This window comes from Schistocerca americana, chromosome X, assembly GCF_021461395.2.
Source record: "Schistocerca americana isolate TAMUIC-IGC-003095 chromosome X, iqSchAmer2.1, whole genome shotgun sequence".
In the NCBI taxonomy this organism is placed as follows: domain Eukaryota; kingdom Metazoa; phylum Arthropoda; class Insecta; order Orthoptera; family Acrididae; genus Schistocerca; species Schistocerca americana.
In genome coordinates this window covers 1,002,789,081-1,002,816,558 of record NC_060130.1, presented here as the reverse complement: position 1 = coordinate 1,002,816,558, position 27,478 = coordinate 1,002,789,081, and the positions used below count along the sequence as shown (strand labels likewise).

The 27,478-nt window shown below is 41.9% G+C and overlaps 1 protein-coding gene across 7 annotated transcripts in view; it reads left to right on the top strand.

Annotated features, from left to right (window-relative positions):
* Positions 1-27,478, top strand: part of LOC124556802 (mucin-19-like) — a 90,918-nt gene that overhangs the window by 30,938 nt on the left and 32,502 nt on the right. For 2 of the 7 annotated variants that reach the window (XR_006968696.1, XR_006968694.1), the window contains one exon: positions 6,350-7,702. The exons of the other annotated variants lie outside the window; for them this stretch is intronic. The gene's annotated coding sequence lies outside the window, so the exon portion shown is untranslated. Of the gene's footprint in view, positions 1-6,349; positions 7,703-27,478 lie in introns of those variants that run through there. 7 annotated transcript variants of the gene reach the window in all.

Genomic DNA, 27,478 nt, shown 5'->3' with positions numbered 1-27,478 from the left:
TCTGGAAAGGACAGCTTGGATGGAAGCAATATATTCCATCAAAGCATAGCAGATTTGGCATCAAATTGTACGAACTCTGTGAAAGCAGTTCTGGGTATGTATGGGACTTTATTGTTTACACTGGAAAGGACACTAATTATGGTAGCCACTATCCAGACCAAAAAATAACCTCTCGGAATTGTTTTGGAGCTTGCACACGATCTACTCGGGAAAGGCCACTGTATTTACCCTGACAACTGGTACACCAGTACAGATTTGGTGGACAAACTAACCAGCAATAACACGGATGTTGTCAGCACAATGCTGCAAGACAGGAAGGGGTTCCCTGACTTCATAAAAAAGGAAAAACTGAAGAAAGGGGAGTACATAACAGGGTACAAAGGCAAGCAGATGGTAATGAAATGGGATGACAAAAGAGACGTTTTTATGGTCAGCACCTTCCATGACGGTACATTTGTTAATGTAAACTTGAATAAGGGAATCGTTCAAAAGCCACAAGTTGTTGTTGACTACAACAAGAACAAGAATATGGGGGGGGGGGGGGGGATAGGTGCGATTCTCAGTTAGAGAGCTACCAGATGGCCAGAAGCAGGCTGAAAAAATTCTTCAGAAGCTTTTCCACCACTTGTTGGACATTGCATGCTACAATGCATACATTCTGTACAAGAAGCATGGTGGCGAACAAAGTAGAATGAGCTTCCTGATTAGTCTTGGTGAACAGTTGACCATATCTTCACCACATCAAGGTACATCAGTAGGACGACGACCTTGAACACCAAAAGCAACACACCTTACTGCCAGGCGTTTCCCAAACCTTCTGCCACCCACAACGAAGAAAAGACCAACAAGTAGGTGTTTGGTGTGTACGAGAAAAGGCCTTTGCAAAGACACTTCATACTGGTACGCAGAATGCGAATTTTCCTTGTGTGCAGCACCTTATTTTAAAATGTTTCACACTGAAAACGATATGTAATATTGTGAAAATACAGTTTTGTTAACTTCCGCAATATATTTTATTCATTTCAACCTAATATCAATTTAAATTCAACAATGAAAACGTGAAGGAAAACCTGAGAACAGTGCGCAGCACCACCGCGAACGGGCGCGCGGATGTATATTACCCACTGTGGAATAGGCGCGCGCTTGCGCAAACTACCCACTTAACAGGTTAATGGGAAACATCCCTGGATTGTAATACAATGATTACTACTAGACAGTCTGTAATACATGCTATAAGTACATTTGATTCACGATTGTGTGGTTATCTTTGGAATAATTATAAACAATGTAGGTAAAATAGTCCAGTCAATGAAGGAAAATTAAGGGAAAAATTCATATGACTACAGATTTTTGTACAGTGTTTGGAGGGAGTGCCATGAACAACTTACTAAAAATCCTGACTGATGGGTGGACGGTATTCAGAGGTCACTTTTTACGTTTTTTGTTGAATAACTCGAAAACTGCCGTTTTCTAGTGAAAATGTTTCCCAGCACAAAATTAAACTACAGGAAAGTTCCTATTCATAGGACTGCATTGTAGGGGATGGAAAAATCACAGATTATTAAAAATATTTTTAATGGTGTAAAATTAATGTTTATTTTTAAATGAAGTAGGTTAAAAACAAACACTCAATGTGTGCCACATATAAGTGCAGTAGGACCAGATCAACAGATAAATTGTGTTCTTGGGATGTAACAGGATGGAGGTTAGAAGTGTGAGGGAAGGTTGCCAGATTGTGGTCACACACTTCCATCCTGGATAGGCTTGCAAACTGAACAGTGAGCAGGCCCTTCCCCACTCTTATCTATCCCACTATACCACAAGAAGTAATTACAGGTTGTTTCATGAAGTCATACCAATCCTTCTGCAGTGCATCTTATGAATCACTGGCAACACAGTGCACATACATACCTGGTGAGCGTTTATTTTCTGCAATGTTTGTTAACACTACATGGAATACAGATAGAGAGTTACTAATAATACTAATGCAAAAACCACACATGATCTACGTCTATGTAAATCTGTGCTCTGTTCCACACTGCTAGAGGGAAAGTTGGTTCTTAGTGATTCTGTGCAGCAGCAGCATTTTTCTGGGATAGACAACTTCCTCTACCACGATTGCTGCTCGCTTTTCAGTTTACAAGCAGGCTATATTTCTCCTGCATTTCCTGTCCTGTTCTTCGATGTGAGTTGACAAAATAACTTCACTGAGCTGGTTTTGATATAATGGAATTACTTTCATTTTATTGAGTTCTTATTTACAGTTGTTGGATGAGCTTTTTTATATAAAAGTTCACCAGCTGGAGCTGTCTTATCACACTGAAGAGCACCTGCATCAAGCGTAACATGCTGTCAATATATATTTGACAATGTAGATTTCATTGTCTCTACTATCACTTGATGGAATAATTTTCATGGAATGAGAGATACCAAATGAATCACTGCAGCCCTAGCCCTCCCAATCTCTGAAGAGACTCAAACGCCTCAGTTGGCTTGCTCTGCAACAGAACCAGGTTATGTAGATGTTACGTGACTTAATATATTTCAGTACATGTCAAGCAATGCATTAAAATAGATTACTGTTCTAGATTTGAACATAATCACTCCGTTCCATCAGACCACATCCACTTTCCGAGAAACACTGTGGATGTGTGGCAAGTTACTGTATCACACTCTAAAAGTGACAGCAATTCCTGAATGGAAGAGATTGATGCAATCTACCCATAACACAATTAATGCTGAGAGAAGTGCAGAAACTTTCTGGTCATTCATTAATTCACCGCCAAGTGACTACGGCACAGTTCGACAATACGCTGTCACTGATAGGTAGCAGCAAGGTGTCGCATCCATGAATTCAATCTGTTTTCCACCACCACCACATAGGTAGCTGACATCACCACACTTACAAATTATGTGCTTCTCAGCCATTGTTTATAGTGATGTATGTTACATAATAGCTAATTTAGCAACTACAAATCAGTACTTATATAATAAACTGAAAATAATTCCACTATATAAACATGAAATCAATGAAGTTATTTTGCCTACTCACATAAAAGGACTACACAGGAAATGCTGGCAAGGTACAGTCTGTAAACTGAAAAGCAAGCAGCGCATGTGGCAAGGAATTCACTTTTCCTGGGAAAACACTGCTGCTGCCATACAAGATGACTAAGGGTGAATTTATGCTCATGCAGAGAACAGTGTGAAGAGATTTAAGTGATTTCTGTCCATATGTGTTTCTTGCATCAGTGTTGTTGGTAACTCATGTCTGCATTCCAAGTAGTGTTAACACACTTTGTGGAAAATAGTACCCTTACGCATGTCTGTGCACTGTATCCCCAGTGGTCCATAAATTGCACTATGGAAGGGTCAGTATAACTTTGTGAAACAACCTGTAGTTACTTATTGTGATCTGATAGAGTAGAATCTCTCTCTCTAGTCTGTTACATCCCCAGAGCACTATTTATTCCTCAGTCGAGTCCTACTGCACTTCGATGTGGTACAAACATTTAATATTTGTTCTTAACCCACTTCATTTGAAAATAAACATTTATTTTATGCCATGTGACACAGAAACTGTTATTCCTAGAGAAAATATGAATAGGCTCTTTTTTGTAGGATATTTAATGCAGTTTAACCCTAAACTGGGACCCCTATGTTCAATCTTGGTTTAAAAGACAAAACTCATTTGAAATTTTTAATTTATGCTGTATAACATCTGTTTTTACAATTATTTAAGTGGTGTTTAAATACTTCTAGTTTATTTTATTGCACTAAACAAAGCCTGCAGCATTTTACTATTTATCACACAAAAGCACATAATTTTGTGTGGTTCGTTTAAATAGTACACATAAATAGACTGTTAGAATACTGAATTTTACACTCTGAAAAATTATACAATCTCTGTAGCAAATTAATTTCCAAATAAAACTAAATTCCATGGTTTAAATTTGTGCATAAAAATTCCACCCAATAAGTACAAAAAGAAAGTCCGTCAAATTGACATTCATTGCTGGGAACTACATTTTTCTTATCACCACTCAAAACATGTTAGATTTTAACAGACACTTTAAGTATCTCATTGAAGAAACAGACAGATCCCCATCACAACTGTCCTGAAGTCCGTCCTCTGGATGATACTCTTGTTAGACAGCAGAATTGTGATCACTGGCTAATGTAAAATCGTTGTCTTTTTCGGTTATTTCTCAATCTATATCACTGACACCTTCCTTCATAGACCAACTAACAATTCATCAAGCCCGGGAAAGTTAAAAATGACGCATCCGTGCCAACACATTTTGAGCTACTGTACTGAACAAACCAGGTACCTAGTTCACGAGGTGCGGTCTGAGAGACCCCAACATGTATCAGTAACATGTGGCAACAATAAACACAGAATGCGATAATGCAGCCGACAACAAAACATCGTAGGCTTGGCAGTTTAAGCAGGGTAGGAGGAGTATAGAAGTATTCCACAACTGGCCTTGGAGAGCGAGTTAGAAAATTTTCGTGCGGTCCGAGAGACCACACCTCATGAGTTATGGGTTAATTTCATCCTGGCGAATATTTTCTCTAGAAGCAACAGTTGTAGAATTATTCTAGGGAAAACATCAGAGAAATTTCAATTACAAAAATATTGTCATTCGGAAGTATAATCCCTTTCCTTTAGGCTGCATTCATGTTCTGTAGTCATTTAAAAAGTCAGTTATACATCATCATTTGCTCTTAGCTTCAAATTTACTATTCTGAAAAAGAAAGCTTTTTGCACATGCTGTTGCTGGTACTGCTGCTGCTAATAATGATCCTTCTCCCCAAGAAAGCTCTATGTAGGCTTGTTTGTTATGACCTTGATTCATTAAGAAAGTAGCTGTTGTGAAAAGGATTTTGCTGGATAACCCCAATATTTTAGTACAGCTGTTTATATTTGGCAAACATTTGATTTTTCAGTAACTGCCAGTGTTATCTCACTCTCCTTTTGAGTGATTGTCAAAAAGTGTAAGAAGAACCTTAATGATGATGCTCAAATCTCCGTGACTAAGAACTGAAGCAATTATTATGTACTGATAATCAATATTTAACATTTCAGTTTTCATCAGTGGTTGATCTATATAGTTGGTAGTTAAGTGACAGTTTCACAGCGGAAATATTCATTTGCTGTAGTGGCCTTTTTGATATACAGAAGCACTTTGTTTGATGAAACTTCCTGGCAGAATAAAACTGTGTGCCGGACCGAGACTCGAACTCGGGACCTTTGCCTTTCGCGGGCAAGTGCTCTACCAACTGAGCTACCCAAGCACGACTCGCGCCCCTTCCTCACAGCTTTACTTCAGCCAGTACCTCGTCTCCTACCTTCCAAACTTAACAGAAGCTCTCCTGCGAATCTGGCAGAAGTAAAGCTGTGAGGATGGGGCGTGAGTCGTGCTTGGGTAGATCAGTTGGTAGAGCACTTGCCCGCGAAAGGCAAAGGTCCTGAGTTCGAGTCTCGGTCCGGCACGCAGTTTTAATCTGCCAGGAAGTTTCATATCAGCGCACACTCCGCTGCAGAGTGAAAATCTCATTCTGGCACTTTGTTTGATGTTTGTAGTGGTGTTAGCATTCAAGTAAATATATCCATTCTTTTGACCGAAAATAGTGAGGAAAGTAAAGTAATGTTTCTGACAAATTATACAACAGAATGTACATATTTTGAGAATGAACAGAAGGAAAGGAAAGCAAAACGTTTTCCAAGCAAACCACCATTTTATGAGAAAAGTAAAATTTATTCTGAACTTAACCTGGCTTCTATTTTTGTTTATTTTTTGATCTTTGTTCTGTATTTTAAAATGTCTAGATGGAAACTCTTAATTGTAAAATGCTTTCCCCATGGGCGACAGTTTTTATCTCTTAAAATGTATTGGTTATCCTTCAACATTTTTAAAATGATGTGTGAGTTGTGAATAGGGTCCACTTCCAGTGTACTTATTTATTCTCATCATGTAACAACATTTAAATGACACCATCTGCGTTCGTAAAGAAACTTGGTACAGATGTAAAATGCCATTTTTCTCAAATATTCTATAATTTCATGTTAACCATTGCAATGGTATATTCGATAAATTTTATTACTATGACTGTAGACTCACAAGATTGTGCAAAATACCAGTTGTAACAAAAACAATTTTGTGAATGTAGAATATTTCAGTTGAATATTTGATTTCAGGTTGAAGGAAATGCGGCCAGTAATATTATAATTACGTAAAGATGAATTCTGAAGAGTCAAATATTGATTGATTGTAAAAAAAATTAATTTTGTGAAATTGAGTGGAATACAGTTTGCAGCACATTACGTGAAAATTTGCTGTTTCAGGTGAACGTAACATTTCATTCCATAATAATATATCGGAGTTTGCATACAGCACCCTCACAAGTGTAAGTAGAGATTTGAACTTGACAAACCAACAGCTTCTCAGATATCAGGCACAACTTCAAGAAGCAGCTACATTTCTTCACATATTACAGTTACATCTCACTCAGCTGCATATTAAAATAGCAGCAGTAAGCACTTCTGCTTTCATACCTCAAATTTATGTGCACCAATGTGAAGAGGAATAACTATGATGAAACAACAAATGTGAAACACAGACTCTGTCATCCTAATACACATTTTACAATTATAGTTCACTAAGTGTTTTGCTAAAACATTCAGTAAAAATTTTTTTCTCCCCAAAGGCATTGTGTTCTGCATTGCCAATCAAAGATCCTAGTACCTGATGTGACACATAAGTGACACAGATGTGATTTCTTTTTGCTGGGAGCTAATATCTTGACACCATGAAAATGATTGTAGGATTTTCTCAGTAGGATGAGACTTCTGAAAAGAGGTGGACTTAATATTGTTCTTGTGTTAGGCAGAAAAGGGCTGTAGAAAAAAGATTATAATTCTAAAAAATTATTTACTTTATAGTACCTACCCCCAAATTTGTTGTTTGATGTGGAAAGAATCCATTCGGCCACACAAGGACAACTTCAAGGGCACTCAATAGAGAACTGAAGTGGATATTGGATAATTACTCCCACAATGGTGGAACCATATGCTTTTTAACCAACTTTTAAGAAAATGCAGTGAATTTTCTTAAATGCAGTGGCAAGAAATCAAGGGTACCATTATTCTGCTGAGGTATATAAAAATAAAGAGGTGAACTGTGGTTTATAAAAGGCAAAACAATTCAGTTTTCACTGAAATTATTTAATGTATTTCTGAGAAACATCCACACTTCTGTAGAGGCATACATGAAAGGCATGTACATCATTTACCACTTCATTACAAAGCAGACTGCTTGCATACAAAATGTATGGATTATTAAGATTGGGGAAGTACATACATCAGATAATCATGCTACTGAAGGAGTAATATTTGTGAAAGACACAAATAAAGGGAATTACGAGTGAGTATTCTCAATAGTGGATATTCTCAATAGAGATCTGAAAGTGGAGCAAGTGGGAGAGGTGCATTCTTCACTGCAACAAAATTTGTTATAAATTATGATATATTACCTAAATCATACAGTGAGCTCTGGGATAAGCAGATGGGAGAAGTGGAAAAATCAAGCAGACTGTAAATAATGGTTTAAATAGTATTTATAGTGTAATTTCCTTAATCTTGGCTTTTGAATATTTACTTTGTAAGATTTGGACACAATGGAATTGTTGCTATGATGAGAATTTGTGGGTAAATAAAAAAAATTAAATGAACAATGGTCATTGTATAGCAAGAACAGCATACATCTGACTTCTTAGCTCTGTTTTAAAATGTAGTGACCACCACTTAAGAGCCATAAAAACTCACTAATGAAATGTGCTGGACAGGCAAGTTCATAGAAGGCACTGCCACGTACTAGGGACGGGGACAATAGAAAGCAAATTTCTGGGATCATATGTGTAGTAAAATCAGGGCTGAATTGAAAACATCCTGATTATATCAGATGGATACAAACAGAAATAAAACGTTGATAGTTCATCCAGCAGGAATCCTACAGCAGAAGCAATATTGTTAACTTTCGGCACAACCAATTATTGTACCTTATGAAACAGAAATTGTAGGTAGAAAATGCCAGACAATGGTGGTGGGGCAAATACAGATTCATATTCTAGAGGAAAAACCTTTTTTCACAAAGCACCTAGCATCCAGCGCACGCTGGTATATTGATTATTCATATGATTTTGAAATGCATCCCTGTTGGGTTTTGAACATTTTTGAACACATTATAAGTTGATATCTGAATGTATTATAAATTGAGTTTTGAATGCGTGCATATTGTACATGAGGTTTCTGCCAGGAGAATCCCTGTTGCATCCAGAGATAAACTTTCCTGCAAACAAAAGGGGACGGGGCTATACGAGCTGAGCGGAATAAAGCCGAATGGGTGAACGCCAATCACTGTTTATTTACGTTGTTTGCGAATGATCAACATTCTTATAATTACTAGTGAAAGCCATACATTAAAACTACCAGAGTGGAAATAAATGACTAACAGGTAAAAAAGATTACGTTATCTTCTCGGTGTATCAAAGCAAATGAAATTTTGGCAAAGTTTTTGGCCAGACCGCAACACCAGCAAGGGCCAGTTGTACAGTCACTGGCTAGCAGGTGCATAAGTTCTGTTGTGGGAATACTGCTGAAAACACATTGGACGAACACGTAATAATGCCTAACCAGAGAATAAGTGCGGTATAACTAAACTGGTGATTGTGGCAGGGTTAGTTGACCGGAGAATAAGTTTTGTCACTGGCAGGAATAGCTACAGAATTAGTGATGACAAGATTGTTCGTTAGAATGAGGAAGGAAAAGAAATTGGGACATCACACAAATTACGGAAGAATATGACAATTTGAAATTTTTACAAAAATTTTGTAAAGCTGGTGCCTATGAATATAATGTGAAACTATTTCCTAACATAAAGCTTTTTGCTTGTAGTAGGCCTTGGCATGTGATATTGGTACTTCGTGAATTATATGACCACTTGTTCCAAAACAGTCTCGTTTATGTGGTGTGTGTTACAATTGCTGCAATATTAGACAGTATTTCATTTTATCTGGCAGATAGTGACAAAATACACGTAATCAACTTGACAAACCACACCAGTCTTGGTTACTATTTGTATTAACAGCTTTTTTGGTATTAGACAATGACATTTCGTTTTTTCATGTAGCAAAATGTTTGATGAGCTTTGATGAGGTATTAGATTCTTTCCCAGAAAGAAAAGCACGCCATGTAAAACTGTTGCAAGTTTAGAGAGGAAAAAATGCTAGGACTTACGGATTGAAGAAACATGCACTGTCTTGCATGTCTCTTGTCTTTACTGGTTTTATGTATTCTATATTTAATATTTCATACAAAAGTGAAAGTTATTAGCTAATAGGCAATAAATAGTGTTAATTTTCTGAGGAGTTCTTGTTCTCTTGGTTACAAATAATCCCATCCGGAATTAATTGAGAGTTTTATAACGAGGGGCAGCATGTCAAACTGGCCAACTGGAAACAGGAGAGGCACCACGGGACATTCTAATTTCCACTGACCTAGGTGTAGTTTGATGGCATCCATTACAAAATAAACACGTTTGAATTTTACAGAACGAAATACAGTGATGTGCTATAGAAGAATGCTGTGTGAAGAGGCGTAGCACTGCACTTTGGGACACTTAAGACCAAATAACGTGGCTTACATTTCTTCAAAGACATAAGTTTTCTGTTTGAGACTCTTCAGAAAGATGTGCGCTACAAAATGAACACTTTTTGAAAAGTTGTTCTAGTATTTGGCGTCCTGACTCAAACGCTGGAGGGAGGGGGGGGGGGGGGGGCACTATCTAGTATTGCCACGGTTTGGAAATACCATAGATTCGGGACTGATAAACAGCGCAGTCTGAGTTGTTGTGGGTAGCCTCCACATGACTCATGTTTACGTTTAAGTTATTTTGCTGTTTCTTCTTCATTTATTGGTCTCGCATCAAATGAAAACAAGATGGAGCTATCAAGTGAATTAAAATACATTCACGTAATTACGGAAGGCTAAAATAAGTTATTAGTTTCAGATTTTATTTTATTTCCATCTTTCTGACAATCCAGCATTATTCGTCTTGCACAACAATGAAATTACTTTTGTCAGTTTGCTAAAGAAATTTTGCTTTTATTAACCTTTCTCGCTGAGGGCAGTACATTTATTTGAAGCAAAGTGTTTCATTCCACACTATTGGCTAGTTTCAATTGTCTGCTGAGTTTAAAGTGCATGTTTTCATCTTCTGGCACATATGGCATTATGCCATACTAAAGAATCAAACATTAGGTAATAAAGTACTGGTACTCAAAGAAAATTTTGCATCTGAATCTGGACATAAAAGTGTACACTTTAAGCCGAATCATGCATTTTGGTACAGTTCATGAAATTCCGATGCTCTTGGGGTGTCCTCTGATGTCTTGTTTCTTTTATGGCATAATGTAAGATATTTTAATGTTTTACATGTACGAACATATGGGCTCCCTGCGTCATTGTAGTTGCACAGGTGCGGTGACGTGCAATATCTGGCGCTCTCTGGCTATTACTAAAACTAACCTATTTCTAATACGTTGCAGGAAAATATTGCAAAACCTCTTTGAGGACGACCATTTAGAAAAATTTCGAGCCCAGAAGATCAGACATTTGTGTAGTCATTAAAAATTGTACTGTCACATTTGTGTGATGTATCTTAAAGTGTAACATGCATAAAAGATCAAATTTATGTGTGAAACCTTACATTCTCTTAAAGCTTATTAATCTTTGAGGCCAATATTATATGTAAAAGCTTTGCTTTTCTTCTAGCAATGCCATGTGTAGTAATTTAAACCATTAACTTTCCCTGTTTGTGGCCGTGTTACTTGACTAATGTTGCTATTGGCGGACTACATCACGTGTCCTATGTTCTGAATATCTGCCGTCATTGGCTGGCGAGATCACAAGACATGACCTATCACTTTCTTACACAAGCACCTCGCAGTCTAGATTTCAATGCTTTGGAAAGTAACACGTGGTGTTTGGTGGAATTGGTAATACGAAAATATGCAGCATACATGTTACTGCAAATCGTAGATCTTTCCAAAAAGTGATTTTTCTCCCGTCTAAGTTTCATTTGGTAATGTGCCGGGAAATTCTATGCTGGCATATAAAACCATAATGATTCAACGGATCGACAAGTTTTACAGTTCCGAAGAAAAGTATACTGTCACTTTTTAAGTGTATTTTCACCCGGGAGAAAGTTTATTTTGAGCTGGGAAATCTGGGAAAAATTCGGGAATTTTTTTCCTTGTCTGTGTATACACCCTGTATTAGTGCACAATTATTAATAAAACATCCAGAAATGAAGAATTTCTAACTGATGACACAAAGGGGCTTCAGTGCGAATGGCAGAAATTGGGCTGCCATGAGTTACTCCAATATCTCTGAGGCGAAAGAAATAAATTGCCTTTTCCACCAGCATATTCCCATGAGTACATAGCCAGTGAAGCTGCTAAGCATAACTTATGCTTCGATGTCTGAATTCTATGCTCCACATGTGTTATAAAGAGTGGCCCTATGACATAGTTGAGGGGATGCAAGGCCTGCTGCCTAAGGGATGAATTTTGAAGAAGTTAATCTTCTTGAGGACTACTTACATTTTCTAGTAGGTTCTTTGGATTAGAGTGTGCATCAATTGTGGCTACATGTCATTCTATGCATATGCATGTTATGTGTCTTGCATCGAGTGCATACACTATAGTTGTACAACCAGAGAAGAGCCTCGACAGATAAATTGGGCTTAGCAAGGCTGCTTCATGGGCCTGCCGCAACCAGTCATATTTGTTTCTATGTGGCAATGTCTCTTTGATATGGTAGTCGTTCGCCCTTCACAGTTAAAAACTGCTGTAGTGGGCAACAGCATTAATGGGGCTCCTGGCTCTGTGGCTCACAAGGAATGTTGCATTGTCAACTTGACTGAAAGTGCACAGGCAACAACTATGTTATGTTCCTGCACATTGGCAACATCACGGACCAGCCCACCAGAAACTGTTCCCCCAACTGAAGAACAAGAACACTTGAGAAATAGGTTTCCTTGCCTGGTTGGGAAATATTTGGATCCTTCTAGATGTTTCAGCCATTTTGACAAAACTCGCAGAATACACAGAATACCACAGAAATCAGTCACTCATAGTTTCATGCACAAAAACCAAAATAGAATGCTCAAATATAACAGGATTTCACACAGTACAGAACACAGAAATAGACCAAGCACTGATTAGCCAGCTGTCCTGCACGTTCCCGGCCCAGAGGCCACTGTTGTGGACTATAATAGTGCTGTTACATGTCAGGAATCTTCTTTCACCATTCAGAGTACAGGTATTCCAGTTTTTCTTCCAAAACTTCTGTTTGTCAAAATTAATCTTTAACTCATTGTCTTAACATGGATTGTAAATTTTTGAAATGCCATACTTTGTTCTGGCCAGTAAAAATGATCTTGTTGAATTACTTGGTGGGGCTTACAGCATTTGTTCCAAGTTGCAGTAAGTAACCTAGAAATATTGAAGTGTTTGGAACACCAATTGGGAGAGGTAGATACTTTATAATATTCCTCCTAATAATCTGGACAGCTCTGCCAGTATAAAAATTGGATATGAATTTATGATGAAGTGCATGTTTATTGTAGACTTTGCCCCATATAATGGAAGTGTTCTACTCAGCTCCTTAATGACAACTATTTGCGTCCCCCCTGCGGGTCCGGGGTAAGAATAGGCCCGAGGTATTCCTGCCTGTCGTAAGAGGCGACTAAAAGGAGTTTCAACCGTTTCGGCCTTCCATGTGATGGTCCCCCTTGGGGTTTGTCCTCCATTTTTCAAAATTCTACAGAAGTACGAGCCTTTTGGAGAAGGACGCCTTCCGTGGTGTCTCACTGGTCCTCAGTGCACTAAGACCTTGGCACTCAGCACTGTAACGGCATTGTAACCACACCCACTATTCCTCAAATTGGGCCTAAACGCCTGATGGGTTGCACAAGTTCCGCCCATAGTGCGTCCCCATCTGTACCTACGATCATGATGGACTTTCCATGGCACCCGAAATCCAGCACGGTAGCCAGCCCGTTGTGGTGGGGTCGTCATGTACCCTCTAGGTTGTAGCCCCCTGACAACACAGGGATCGTACTGCCGATACCTGAGCTGCATCCTCCCCACGTCGACCAAGGAGTAGATGCCCGTCTCCTTGGGGCATCAGGACTCCCGGCAACGGTCATCCTGCCAGGTGGCCCTTGCTGAGGCTGGGTGGCGCCCGTGGGGAGAGCCCCTGGTCGGAGTGGGTGGTATCGGGGCGGACGTTTCGCACATGAAATGTCAACATGTATCGGGTCGCTCTGCGGCCGAGTCTTTTAAAAAGAAAGGTACTGTCTCGGGTTCTGGTTCTCCTGCCCTTTCCCCCTTGGCCACTCCCTGGGAGGAAGGACAGGCCCGCCGGCTTGGGGCGAAGTACTTCCCCCACTATTTAGTCTGTTTTTGGACCGATGGGGGGACGTTCGCCACCTCCAAGCCCATGTTCTTTGTCTGGCACATTGAGGACATCTTCGGGGAAATCGAGGCTCTCAGTACAATGCGTTCGGGGTCCGTTCTTACAAAGACCACCTCCGCCACTCAGTCGGCGGCGCTCCAGTGTCCATTGTCCCGCATCTGGCACTGAAAAGGACACAAGGGGTTATTTTTCATCGGGACCTCCTGCTGCAATCTGATGAGGAGCTCGGGGCCAACCTGGAGCGCCGAGGCGTGCATTTCGTCTGGCGAGTCCAGCGCGGCCCCAAAGACCGTCTCATCGACACCGGGGCCTTTATCCTCGCCTTCGAGGGGGACGTTCTCCCGGAGAAGGTAAAGGTGATGTGCTACCGGTGCGACGTGCGACCTTACGCCCCGCCTCCTATGCGCTGCTTTCAGTGTTTGCACTTTGGGCACATGTCGTCACGGTGTGAGGCTGAGCCCCTTTGTGGCGATTGTGGACGTCCTCTTCGTGAGGAACATACATGCACCCCACCACCTCGGTGCGTCAATTGTCCTGGCATCCACTCGTCTAGATCTTTAGACTGTCCCGCTTATCAGATGGAGAAGAAGATTCAAGAATTAAAAACTTTGGATCGCCTCTCTTATTCTGAGGCCAGGAAGAAGTATGACCGCCTCCATCCCGTGATGTTGACAACTTCGTTTGCCTCAGTCGTGTCCACTCCTTCCACAGTATCCTCACCCCTATCCTGTCCCCGCTCCACCTCCTCACCCCATCCGGGGTCTATGCCTCCGCCTCCCAAATCCCTCCCTTCCAAATCCTCCTCCCTCGTGGCCCCTGCTCCCTCTGCCCCAGGGGCCACCCTTCCTCCTCCTCCTCCTCCTCCTCCTCCTCCTCCTCCTCCTCCCCCTCCCCCTCCGCCACCTGAGAAGCGATCCTCTTCTCAGGCGTCCATCGGGGAAACGTTCCGGACCCCGGCTTCCGAGGTCCGGCGTTCCAAAACGGACCCTGCGCGTGAGGACCTTCTTCGGGTCCAGCCCACCATCTCCGTGCCACATCGGACTTCCCAGAAGGCCTCCAAGAAGAAGTCTTTATCCCCCTGTCCACCCCGGCACGTTTCATCTGACGCTCCATCCGTGAGTCGCTGCTCCCGGCCGTCCTCAGTTTCGCCGGGACGCTCTGCTGCCAGGCGCTCAGCTGGCCTCTCGTCGACGAATGCTGCTGCCCCTCCTACGCAACCCGGGAAAGCGGCCGCAGCTGGTGACGACTCGATGGAACAGGATCCGCCTCCCGCTGGTTGTAGCGTTGTTCCCTCGAAACCTGGCCCTCCGCGGCCGTCGAGGTGACCAGCTCTTCACCCGTTTCATTCCCCCTTTTTTCCGACTAGCGATGGCTTTGTTACATTGGAACATAAGAGGTATTCGATCTAATCGGGAGGAATTACAACTGCTCCTCCGCCTGCACTGTCGGCTCATCCTTGGTCTCCAGGAAACCAAGTTGCGCCCAACTCACCGTATTGCTTTTCCCCACTATACCTCAGAGCAGTCTGACCTCATCCCTGTGGACGGTATTCCAGCTCATGGTGGTGTCATGTTGCTCGTTCGGGACGATGTCTATTACCATCCCATCCCATTGACCACCCCACTCCAAGCAATAGCTGTCCGTGTTACTCTTTCTGCCTTTACTTTTTCCGTTTGTACCGTCTACACTCCATCGTCATTCGCAGTTAGTCGGGCTGACATGATGCACCTGATTGTTCAGCTTCCTCTGCCGTTTTTATTGTTTGGCGACTTCAATGCCCATCAATGGTCTCCTGCATCCTGTCAGAGAGGCTCCCTCTTGTCGGATGTCTTCAACCATCTCAATCTTGTCTGCCTCAATACTGGCGCCCCGACTTTCCTCTTGGACTCTACTCATACCTACTCCCACTTGGACCTCTCGATCTGTTCTACCACTCTTGCCCGTCGGTTCGAGTGGTATGTCGTTTCTGACACCTATTCGAGCGACCACTTCCCCTGTGTCGTTCGTCTCCTGCACCACACCCCATCCCCACGTCCTTCGAGCTGGATCATACCGAAAGCTGACTGGGGACTTTACTCCTCCCTGGCGACCTTTCCGGACCACGATTTTCTCAGTTGTGACTGTCAGGTCGAATACCTCACGGCTGTTATCATCAATGCTGCCGAACGTTCCATTCTTCGTACTACCTCTTCTTCAAGTCGCATTTCCGTCCCCTGGTGGAACGAGTCTTGTAGAGACACTATCCGTGCTTGACGACGTGCTTTACGCACCTTTCGCCGCCATCCTACGTTGGCGAATTGTATTGGATACAAACGACTCCGAGCGCAATGTCGTAGAGTCATCAAAGACAGCAAAAAAGCTTGTTGGGCCTCTTTCACCAGCTCCTTCAACAGTTTTACTACCTCTTCTGTCGTCTGGGGTGGCATGCGCCGGCTGGCACTCCTCGGTACCTGGCCTGACTTCAGGTAATGAGGTCCTTGTTGATCCTGTGGATGTCTCCAACGCCTTCGGCCGCTTTTTCGTGGAGGTTTCAAGCTCCGCCCATTACCACCCTGCCTTCCTTCCCAGGAAAGAGGCAGAAGAGGCTCGGCGACCTTCCTTCCACTCGCTGAATCTGGAAAATTATAATGCCCCCTTTACTATGCGGGAACTCGAACGTGCACTTGCACTGTCCCGGTCCTCCGCTCCGGGGCCAGATGTCATTCACGTTCAGATGCTGGCCAACCTTTCTCCGGCAGGCAAAAGTTTTCTTCTTCGTACCTACAATCGCGTCTGGACCAAAGGTCAAGTCCCCATGCGTTGGTGTGACGCCGTCGTTGTTCCTATACCCAAACCCGGGAAGGATAGACACCTTCCTTCTAGTTACCGCCCCATTTCTCTTACAAGCTGTGTCTGTAAGGTGATGGAGCGCATGGTTAACGCTCGGTTAGTTTGGATTCTTGAATCTCGACGGCTACTTACCAATGTTCAATGCGGCTTTCTTCGCCGCCGCTCCGCTGTTGACCACCTTGTGACCTTGTCGACATTCATCATGAACAACTTTTTGCGAAAGCGCCAAACGGTAGCCGTGTTCTTCGATTTGGAGAAGGCTTATGATACCTGTTGGAGAGGAGGTATCCTCCGCACTATGCACAGGTGGGGTCTACGCGGTCGCCTGCCCCTTTTTATTGATTCCTTTTTAACAGATCGAAAGTTTAGGGTACGTGTGGGTTCCGTATTGTCCGACGCCTTCCTCCAGGAGAACGGAGTGCCTCAGGGCTCCGTCTTGAGTGTAGCCCTCTTTGCCATAGCGATCAATCCAATTATGGATTGCATTCCACCTAATGTCTCAGGCTCTCTTTTTGTAGATGACTTTGCAATCTACTGCAGTGCCCAGAGAACATGCCTCCTGGAGCGCTGCCTTCAGCGTTGTCTAGACAGCCTATACTCATGGAGTGTGGCAAATGGCTTCCGGTTCTGTGAAGAGAAGACGGTTTGTATCAACTTTTGGCAATATAAAGCGTTCCTTCCGCCATCCTTACATCTCGGTCCCGTTGTTCTCCCATTCGTGGAAACAACTAAGTTTCTAGGGCTCACACTGGACAGGAAACTTTGTTGGTCTCCGCACATCTCCTATTTGTCTGCCCGTTGTACACGTTCCCTTAATGTCCTCAGAGTTCTTAGTGGTTCCTCTTGGGGAGCGGATCGCACTGTCCTGCTTCGCTTGTATTGGTCCATAGTCCGATCAAAGCTGGATTATGGGAGCCTCGTCTGCTCGGCCATCCCTCTTACGCCGTCTCAACTCCATCCACCATTGGGGGTTACGTCTTGCGACCGGAGCAATCTACACTAGTCCCGTCGAGAGTCTTTATGCTGAAGCTGCCGAATTACCATTGACCTACCGGCGCGACGTACTGCTTTGTCGATATGCCTGCCGGCTGTTGTCAATGCCCGACCACCCCTCTTATCAGTCCTTCTTCGCCGATTCTCTCGACCGTCAGTATGGGTTGTATGTGTCTGCCCTGCTGCCCCCTGGAGTCCGCTTTCATCGTCTGCTTCGACAATTGGATTTTGCCCTCCCTACCACCTTCAGAGAGGGTGAGAGCCCGACACCACCGTGGCTCCAGGCTCCGGTTCATATTTATCTCGACCTCAGCTCGCTCATGAAGGAGGGTACTCCGGCTGCAGTGTATTGCTCACGGTTTGTCGAACTTCGTGTGCGACTTGCCAGTCACACCTTTATTTACACTGATGGCTCCAAAACTGACGATGGTGTCGGCTGTGCCTTTGTCGTCGGGGCCGGCACCTTTAAATACCGGCTCCTCGACCAGTGTTCCAGCTTTACGGCCGAGCTTTTTGCTCTCCATCAGGCCATTCAGTATGCCCGCCGCCACCGCCATTCATCGTATGTCCTCTGCTCTGATTAACTCAGTGCTCTTCAGAGCCTTGGAGCTCCATATCCGGTCCTTCTCTTGGTGCAACTGATCCAGCAGTCCCTCCATTCTTCTGCTGCTGATGGCTCTCCTGTCAGTTTTCTGTGGGTCTCCGGCCATGTAGGAGTGCCTGGGAATGAGGCTGCTGATGCTGCAGCCAAGGCTGCAGTCCTCCTGCCTCGGCCAGCCTCCCATTGTGTCCCGTCATCTGATATTAGTTGGGTTGTTTGTAAGAGGCTTGTGTCCTTGTGGTGGGATACTTGGTCATCACTTCAAGGAAACAAGCTCCGGGCAGTAAAACCGTTAAAACCGTTCCCAACTGCTTGGACAATCTCCTCCTGACCATCTCGGCGAGAAGAGATCCTTCTGACCAGGTTGCGGATTGGGCATTGCCGGTTTAGCCACTGCTACCTGCTCTCTGGTGACCCAGCCCCGCAGTGCCCTTGTGGTCATGCATTAACAGTGCGCCATGTTTTATTGTCGTGTCCCCATTTTAGTCAATCTCGTGTTGTCCTGTCCGTGCCATCTACATTACAGGATATTTTAGCCGATGACGCTCGAGCAGCTGCTCGTGTTCTTCGTTTCATTACTTTGACTGGCTTGTCCAAAGACATCTAACTCCTTCACTTATTTTATCTGCATCTTTGTAAGAACTTTCTGGGTACTAGATTCTATGTGCTCTAACAATTGTGACTGGGTGCTATTCAGAATGTCAAATCTCGTGAAGCACCATGATAAATGTTGAACTGTGCTACTGTCTCTTAACCCGTATGCAAATCAATGTACTGTTGCTGCAAGAATTACTCCATTATAGGAGTGATGCTATCAGGTTAAGACTTAATATGCATAGAGACCTTTAGTTAAGCTGTGCATAGACAAGCCGCGATTGTGTGCAAAATGCAGTTACGTACATCAGTATGTGACTTTAAATGTCGCCATTTGTAATTGACCTGCTTTAACCTCTTAATTACTATGGAAATAAGTTTATTTGTAAGAAGAAATGACATAAAACTAAAACCAGTTTTGATGTTATTCAGGAAAAAATGCAATTTGTCTATTAAATGAAGTTGTATTTGCTCTTCAGTTTTACTTTCTCTGTGATTAATGTTTGTTTTAAACTTTGTATTAAAAGAATCAATATTAAATTGAAAAACAATGCAAAGGTGACCAGAATGTTTATTATTACATGGTTAGTTAGATATAATACAAGAAAATATTTTATTCAGCTCTAAATGAAAGCAATAATGTTTTTTTCCATTTCAGTGATATTCAGTTTGTTCATATGTGCACTTGCTGTTAAATATTCCAACAAAGCAGTGGCACTAAAAAATATTGCCATTAATTCTATTATGTGGTTCCTCTGTAACACTCAAAAACAACATTTTACACTTAGTGTACATGTTGTAACATCAGTGCCCTGCATACAACCACCAATAAATGTTGACTGGCACTTTGGATTGTATTCTTCAGATACTATTACTTTGGCAGCGTTTATTCACAGAGTAACGTGTGTGAATCCATGTTTTGTCTAAATAAACTACTGGGCTCCTCATGCATAATGTTTCTGTAAAAATTGTATGTAGTTAGTCTTTTTTGAAACCGTCAACTCATTTGTAATGATAACTCGTTTCTGTAGGCAAGATTTAAAAACAAATTTCATGTACAGATACTTTTTCCACAACTGGAGATGAATGGCAGTGCCCTGTAAGGTGCCAGCTATCTGCCATATGGCTGCTGCATATTAAATATGAAATAAGTTGTATTTTATTTCTATGTTCTTTATCTTGTAAGAAACACAATCAAAGCTGTAATCAGAAGGGAAAGTAGAGCAACAATAAACAGAGATAGAAGAAAAAAATGGTTTTACGTTAGGCTCAAAACAACAACAACATACTAGATGGTGACCTTACATGCTATGGACTTTCGCAGAATGTGGCCATTTCATCTGGTAGTCATCTCATGAATGAAAGGCCACCAAGATGAACAGTTTACGGGTAAGGTACTACGTACCTTAAAACACTGAACCATTCAGTCCAATCCCACACCTTCCGCTCTACTCTGAATCTACATCAGTACTCCGCAATCTACCTGTCTGTGTGTGACGGAAGGTACTTCCGGTACCACTAAGTGATCTCCCCCCTCCCTCCCACCCCTCCTGTTTCCACTCATAAATGGCACATGGGAAGAGTGATTACCTCCAATTTCTTGAATTTTGTCCTTATTGTCACTTTTAGAGATGGGTGTAGAAGAACTTCTACATTATCTGACTTGTCGCAGAAAGAACTCTCTCAAAATGTCAGCAGTAAACGTCTCGTGCTCAGTGCCTCTCTTGTAGCATCTGCCATTGGAGATTTTAGAGCATTTCTGTAATAGTCTTGCACAGACTAAACAATCCTGTGACAAAACGCATCACTCTTCTCTTTCCCTCCCTCCCTTCCACCCGAGTCCTACTGGGTAGAGGTCCCAATTTGATGAACAGTACTAAAGAATCAATCGAACAAGTGCCTTGTAAGCCATGTCTTCAGTTTATGCATGAAGTTTCCATTAGATTCTTCCTGTGAATATGCCTGGCATCTATTTTTCCTACTATTTGTTTTATGTGGTCATTCCACTTAAGGTCGCTCTGGGTAGTTAATCCTAGACATTTTACTGTAGACACTGCTTGCAGCCATTTGTCATCAATAGCGTAGTTGTACAGCAGTGGATTTCCATTCATATGTATTCGCAATATGTTACATTATTTATGTTCAGGGTCAACTGCTAGAGCCTGCACCATTCATCTATCCTATATAGGTAAGTCTGCAAATCTGTATGAACTTATTATGGTCTTGTTACTTTCTTGTAGAAAACCATATCATCAGCGAACAGTCTTAAAGGGCTTCTGACACTTTCTACTAGATCATTTATGTACATTATCGCACTTCCTTGGGATACCATGGAAAGTACTTTTACATATGTCAATTTTCTTCCATTAAGAGTGATTTTTGTGTTCTATCTGCAAGGAAATCTTGAATCTGGTTGCAAATCTGGTCTGATACCCCCCCTCTTCCCCACTGAACAGCAGTGCAAGAGGGTGTCAAATGCTTTTCTGCAGTAGAGGAATGGATCAACCCTAGCCCCATTGTCTACAGCTCTATGGAGGAACAGAGTGAGCCGAGTTTCACAAGGTCTCCATTTGCAAAATCCATTGTTGTTTTTATAGAGGACATGTTCGTTCTCCAGAAAGTCGTAAAAAATATTCCATAATTCAACAGATGAATATCAACAGTTTTGGCCTATAATTACATGCATCTGTCCTATGACCTGAGCTTTTTTGCAGTCCCTTTGTTGCTCCAGTGATGGATGATAAACTGCTGCTAGAAGAGGTGCGAGTTCCTTCAGATAATCTTTGTTGAATCTTACAGGTATCTCATCTATTCCTGATGTCTTTCCACTGCTAAGTGATTGTAGTTGCTTTTCTATTCTGCGATTGTTTGTCAAGATCTGCCATTTCAACATTCATACGATGATTGAAAGAAGGGTCCGTATTATGATATTCCACAGTGAAACCATTTTGGAAGGCCAAATTCAGTATTTCGCCCTCCCTGTTCTCTTCCTTTTCAATGTCTGCATGGCCGCTGAGTGACGGGATTGATTATTGTGAACTGCTTAATAATTTTACGTAAGACCAAAACCTTTTATGGTTTTAGTCAGATCAGTGGACAAAATTTCACTTTCCAGGCCACTGATCAGTTCTCTCATTGCTCTCCTTAACCTCATTTTTTTCCCTTCAGCTTTTGATTGTCTGCTAGGTATTTACTTCTCTTGGATCTGTAATGCTCTCTTCGTGTACGTAGCAGTTTTCTAACTCTTGCTATTAAATCATTGTGGGTCTCTCCTGCCCCTTAAGACCTTGCTCAGAACATATTTGTGTGAGGCATGTTGAACGATGCTTTTTAATTTTTCCAATTTTTATGTTGACTACTCAGGTACTGTGCTGTTTGTATGCTTTCACTCTTCCTACCCTTCTTAACATTTCTTGTAAAACCCGTAGTCGTAGTTGCTATCACAGTTTTCCTGTGCATTAACTGATTCGGTAAGTTCAGTTCTGTTTCTGGCTAGGTGGTCTAAGATAACATATTCGTGGGTTAACTATCTGCTTGAAGCAATTTTTGGACCTAACAGTCACAATAATGCCACACGAATGCCTGTCTCTGGTACTAGCTTTGATAATCTGACTGTCTCCCAATCCGTGGATGGCAAGTTTAAGTCGCCCAGTATTACAATAGCTTGATCCGGAAACATATTCACAGAATTTTCAGTATCTCTCTGGAACGCCAGAGGGAATTGAGAATGGCCTACGAATCTAAACAGGACATGTCATTCGTACCATCACGTGCTACTATTTGTAGCTGGTTGCACCCAGTGCACTCGATAGCCGACAGCAGGGCCTCCTCCATAGTTTGGAAAAAGACCGCTTAGTTACATACAGGGTGCAGACGCATTTTTTCCCCACACTGCCTTTTATTTCTGTGAGGAGATTTAATTACCTGCCTAACGTTGGAGCTCACAGTGACTAGCATTCCCATTGTTTGCACTGACACAGACTGGGCAGGAAAATCGGCTGCTGGCCTACCAGGAGAAACATCCCATGCTTTCTCAGAAGTGTTATGAACACTGGCTAACACCTCTTACCTGTTTCTGTGGTTTAAGGAGCCAGACGTGTGGCCTGTTCCTCTTTTGCCTTCCATCCAGACACGTGCGGACTCACCACTGTCCGCCACACACACTCGAGTGGAGACATAACAGTCAGATGTTGTGTATCACAAGACGCAGTGACAACCTGGTCACTAGAGGATTCCGACGGCACCAGAGGTGTCACAGGTCACAACACCAGCATCCTGATGTTGCCAAGTCTTTGAGAATCAGCCAGAATGCTGTTGACATGGTCAATGCAGATTCCATCTGTTTACGGTCAGCAGCCAAGTTTCCTTGTGTCCGCTCACAACTAGCACTGCCCCTATGCCTATTGTGCTGTGTAAAAACTGAATAAGACAAAAAATGTAAAGAAAAGAGTCAGGAGTAACTGAGAAAGTACAGACAGACTTCTGCAAGAGAGAGAATTACTCAACAATGGTGCTGCTGAAGTTCGTATGTTCACAAAATATAATGAGAACAAACACTAGAATATGCTCTGCAGAGTTCTCACTGTAGGCTAAGGTCAGAAGCTGTACAGGCTCTTAAAATACACATTTCTCTACTAAAACTGGATTTGCCGACAGTTACTTTTTAGTAGAAACACTGATCAAACTCTACGGTGTGTATTAACACAGATTTAAATGGACTTACATGATGTGCCGCTTCTGGCAGCAGGGAGCTACCTGAGAAACTTGCCTCACACCAAGATATACACCAAAATTAACAAAAGAAAACTTGAGAATGAATTCGTAAACACTAGTCTTCTCAGAAGTCCATTAGAATACCACTAATCTAAACCTCCCCGATGTCAGTTTCTTTGTAGCTTTCAATTTTGTACGACATAAGCCGTAAAGGTTTTGTGAAGTTACTATTTCTTTGTATTAATAATATTCCAAAAACTGCCACCAAATAGCACAGTCACTCATGCTGTCAGGGCATATTTATTGCGAGAACTCGATCACTTTTTCTGTGGATTAAATACTTCCAATTCTGCTTGTCCCAGCATCTTTTCCCTTCTACCATAATTTGTGCACCATTTACTTGCTTAGTTTCCACATTTTGTCACGTTTTCCATCGTCTGCATTGTCACAGCATTCTCCTTCTGTTCATAAATTAATTCAATTTTATTAACAGCAAGCTTCCACTATAGGCTAACAACGTGCACTGCTTTAATTTGAGCATGGCGGAACCTAGTCATGTTACCAATTAGTATTCACTACTGCCAGGTATATGGTTCACCTGCTGAGTAATATTGTACTTACGGTGACTCACTCGAAAAAGTTTATCCCTCATGTAAATATATAAATAAAAAGAACTTACATCCACAGAAAATAAGTTAACATTCTGTCAATAGTTGTCACAGCTACATTAGTAACGTACAAAAAAGGAGTGACTATTGGTGCCCAACTGCCTTGAAATATTTCACAGTTCTTCAAATGGCAGATCATGCCCATTGTATTTTGGCTTTTGAAACTAATATACAAGGAATAAATAAGACGCTGCACTGAATTTGCTGGGACATACATAAAATACTCTCAAATCCAGGATTCAAGCTTCCCTGTCAACAGCACATGTTAAAAGTAATGAGTTTAGTACAGATTTCTTCTACTCTTGCCAAATGCGTGACTTATCTCAAATAAAATGGTCAGATTTTCCTTTTACTCTTAATGTTGCAGGCCTACCAGGGTGCATACATGCTATTCCCTGAGAAGAGAGGACTACACCCCCTTTTATGGCTCAGCCCATCAACCTGTTCTGCGAGAGTCTGATCCTTTTGTTCTCTGTCTCAGAGCGCCAAGAAACCGTGACCTCAAAAATGTGTTTACACTCTCGACAGTCCCATGAAGCACGCTTTAGAAGTAGTGCATTGGGAAGGTCCCGAGTATTCTAAAACTTATGCTCTTATATTTCCTATCCGTTCTCCCTGTTATGGGTTAGTTGACACTCAAACCTTGGAGTTGATCAATCTCTTGTACAACTTGATGACTGCCATGAGGCCTCCAGCAGCCACAGCAGAGCATCGCATCTGGTGCCGAGTGTCTGCCGGTAATCACGCAATCGCAAAAGAGCCTTCCCCCCCCTCCCTCCATGCTGTGAACCTAACATCCAGTTGTGTAGAGTCTTAGAATATATTCTGAGCTCAAACCTAATGAGACATTGAGACATCTCTAACAGAATGACTTACTCCATGTCAACCAGCACGGGTCCCGAAAACATCAAACGTGTAGAGATTGCCATCTTGATTTAAATGTCCAGAAATGGAAATTTGTACACTTCACAAAGTGAATAAACGTAATGTCCTGTGACTAGAATATTATAGAGTCACATGTGGAATTGCATAACTCATACAATTTGTAGAGATATGAAATGGAGTAGTTACATAGGCTCAGTCATAGGTAAAGTAGGTGACAAACCTCACCAGATGGGACTGACAGGGTAAACTGAATGTATACAAAGGATAGCACAAATGGTGACTTTTTTTTCTGTGAGAGGGTGTCATAGAGAAGCTGAAAAACCTGAATTGGCAAATGTTAAAAAGATAGATGGAAGTTACATTGTGAGAGCCTACTTACAAAGTTTAAAGACCCAACTTTGTGTTGAATAGGAATATACTACAACCTCCTAAGTATTACTGCCATAAGGATAGTGAAGACAAGATTTGACTAACTGCAGCATGCTCAGAGGTGTTAAAAACATGGAATGCTGCCAGCAGACACAGCAGCGGCTCACGCTTGCCAGCAGCCACATGCTCCACTTTGTTTAGTACAGAATATCTTGTGGTGGTGTGTAAAGTTACAAAAAATAAGTTCAAAATGTTGAACAAGATATTGTACCTAGTTTCCTGTGCACCAGTATAAACTCAATCAAGAAATACAAATTAATGCACAGTGCTGCACTATGTACTCCACTAAACATAGTGAACTGTATGGCTGGTGGTTGGCTTAGGGTGACGAGTGTAAACCTCTGCTGTGTCTCCTCTCAGCCTTGCAGCAGTTGGTGTGCTAGCAATCATTCTTCCTGCACGCTATATGTAAATGGAACAGGAAGAAGTCATAAAATACTACTAATAATTTTTGACAGTTCCTGTTTCTGCATTTGAGCAATTTAAAAATGTGGACTGTATAAATTACTATGAGAAGAGCAGCCATGAACAGCTTGAAGAGTTGCAGAGTGTTTAACTGCAACCTGTACCATTCACGTCCTAAAGAAATTCAGCAATTCTGTAGGCCAAATGTGAACAGTGGTTCAGATTTTCTAGATTTTCTACACATTTCTTAGTGTTGTGGCAGGAATGCTTTCTTTTCTCTGACTTATTGAGTCTTGGATGGTGATACTGTATGTTGTAAAATATTCAGTGTGCCTTGTAACACTTTCAGGACAAACATCTAGACCGTGGGTGGGCAACAGGTGGACCGTGGTCCAGACTGAACCATGATTGGTTTCAATCATACAGTGCTAATGACATAAGATTCAGCCTATTATCTGCAGTGTTAGAAAGTCGCACAGAACAGGGGCCCTCATACATTCAGTATTATTATCAGTATGTCAATATAGTGACTGTCTGAGAGTGAATATTGTCATATTTGCAATACTAGAAATATTGATGAACAGTACTGAAGCCGACCAAAATATTCTCAGTATTACCAATGTGTATTGAGTGTGTGAGTGTGTTTTGTGTGTTTAACAACTTGGCATTCTGTTCACACTTTTCCAGTTTGATTTCTGTATAATAGAGCCAATATACGAAGTGTTCAAGTGATTTAGACTTCCAAACTTTTTAGAATGAACAAAGAAATGATGTCATGATTTACTTAGTGTACTAGAAACAACCTGTGTGTATACGATCAGTCATCAAAAGTATTTTTGGACAAATATTTAAAAAATGCATGCTAATAGTACTTGTGGATAACGCACACTATACAGGGTGTCCCACTCAAACCTCCCTGATTTCAAAGACCCAGGGAAAAAACCACAGTAGATAAGACAATGAAAAATGCACCACATTGTAGAACATATCAAAGAATTTATTTATTTATCGTCAATCCACCTCTACGTGTGAACCATTTGTAGTGCAAAGAATATAGAGTCCATATACAATTTCTTGCCAAGTTCTTTGTAACATTTCCTCTGTTATTGTTGCAATCGTATTAGTGATACAATGTCACAACATAGGAATATCGTCCACTTTGGTCGCATACACGCGGTCCTCCATGAATCCCCACATGAAGAAATCTAGCAGCGTAATGTCAGGCGAACGTGGTGGCCAGGCAGTGGGTCCTCCACATCCAATCCAACGATTGGGAAATTTCCTATACAGGAACTTGCAAACAGCCGTTGACCAATGCAGCGGAGCTTCATCTTGTTGAAAAAATGATGTTTGGTTGAAAGTCTTGTATCCGAGGGTACACAAACTGCTCTAACATGCCCAGATACTGACCCATTCACTGTTTGTTCCACAAAGAATGGTCCAACAATCCTGTCGTGCATTAGCTTGCGCCAGACATTTAGTTTAGAGCTATCATGAACATGTTCAGTGATGACGTGCGGATTTTGCGAACCCCAAATCCGAACATTATGCGTATTAACCCTTCCTGATATATGAAAGGTTGCCTCATCTGAGAATAAACATCTTTCCAGGAAGCTGGCATCCATATCAATATACTGCAGCATATCCGCAGCAAATTGCTGTCGGTGTGGTTTGTCCTTCAGCGTCAGATGTTGCAGAATTTGCACTTTGTAAGCACACATACGGAGATGCTGGTGAACTACACGATGCAGTGTTGATAAAGGTACATCAGGTTGCCTAGATGCTTGACGAATTGACCTATGTGGGCTCCTGAGAAAT